The sequence below is a fragment of the Seriola lalandi genome, unplaced genomic scaffold (assembly GCF_002814215.2).
Source record: "Seriola lalandi dorsalis isolate HSWRI2012SDOR001 ecotype SW California unplaced genomic scaffold, Sedor1 jcf7180002054845, whole genome shotgun sequence".
In the NCBI taxonomy this organism is placed as follows: domain Eukaryota; kingdom Metazoa; phylum Chordata; class Actinopteri; order Carangiformes; family Carangidae; genus Seriola; species Seriola lalandi.
The window spans coordinates 34781-36213 of record NW_019525398.1 but is presented as its reverse complement, the minus strand read 5'-3'; the positions used below and the strand labels follow the sequence as shown (position 1 = coordinate 36213).

General features: G+C 34.6%; 1 protein-coding gene across 2 annotated transcripts in view; it reads left to right on the top strand.

Annotated features, from left to right (window-relative positions):
- The first annotated feature begins 894 nt into the window (after positions 1 to 894).
- Positions 895 to 1433, top strand: part of LOC147817920 (uncharacterized) — a 4011-nt gene continuing 3472 nt past the window's right edge. For both annotated transcript variants that reach the window (XM_087179467.1, XM_087179466.1), the window contains exon 1: positions 895 to 1233. The gene's annotated coding sequence lies outside the window, so the exon portion shown is untranslated. The remainder of the gene's footprint in view (positions 1234 to 1433) is intronic.

Below are 1433 nucleotides of genomic sequence, written 5' to 3'. Positions count from 1 at the left end.
CAGACTTGAACCCGATTGAACATCTCTGGAAAGACCTGAAAATAGCTGTGCAGCGATGCTCCCCATCTAACCTGACAGAGCTTGAGAGGATCTGCAGAGAAGAATGGGAGAAATACCCCAAATACAGGTGTGCCAAGCTTGTAGCTTCATACCCAAGAAGACTTGAGGCTGTAATCGCTGCCAAGGGTGCCTCAACAAAGTACTGAGTAAAGGGTGTGAATACTTATGTACGTGCGATATTTCCGTTTTTTATTTTTAATAAATTTCTAAAAAACCTTTTTCGCTTTCTTATTATGGGGAATTGTGTGTAGATTGATGAGACAAAAAAGGAATTTAATCCATTTTGGAATAAGGCTGTAACATAACAAAATGTGGGTAAAGTGAAAGGGTGTGAATACTTTCCGGATGCACTGAATATGACTGTAAATATTTCTTTCACTAAAACATGTATTTAGTTTAATGTAAAATTTACCTAAAATTGTTTAAGGTAAATATTTTCATCATAAGATTATAATCAATATTTAATATATTTATCTAATAAATAGAATTTAGTACCAATAAATATAATGTTCCAATATGTATACACAAATAAGTTATACCTAAACCTCCGTAGGTATAAGATAAAAAATACATGCACACTTCTTTTATTATTATTATTGTCAGAATACATCATGTTAAATGTTTTTAGTTTTTTTATGTTAGCAATAAAATTCAGTAAAATTAATTATATCATGCAATATTCGGTTAATACTGTTTAACTAACTGTCATATTTTAAATAATGGTAATAATGTCTTTTTGTTAAAAAAAATAACCTAAAAATATTGTAAATACATTAATATAATATCATGAAGACACATATTCTGAGCTGATGATTTATAAAAGTGAAATATGAATATAAAGAATTGAAAGAGTGTTTCCATCTTTGACTTTGTTGAACTTGATCTTTCTCTGATGATATACGTGTCATGAACTCCCCAGAGCACAGAACAGGTGGACACAAATGCACAACACAGAGGGTTCTGACGTAAAGGCAGGTTTAATTCCAGACAGGGTTCGGTACGCAGGCAGGCAGTCAGACAGGCAGAGGTATCCAGAAATCGAGAGGCAAAAAGGCAAGTCGAAAAGACAAACAAGGTCATACACAAAACAGGCTATGACTATGACTTTGACAAGAGCTGGGACGAGGACTGTGACGTGCAACGAACTGGCAACGAAACTGTGAGACACACAAGGTAAGATACAAGAGGTAATCAGGGAAGATGGGAAACAGGTGTGACGGGACGGGGGAAGGGCTCGCAGGAAGGTAAAGCTAGAACAGAGACAAAGGGTTAGTGATTTCAAAATAAAACAGGAAAGAAGAGACATAACGTGTAATGTGCGAAATCAAAACAGAAACTTGACAGACATGAAAATACATCATATATAAGCATGA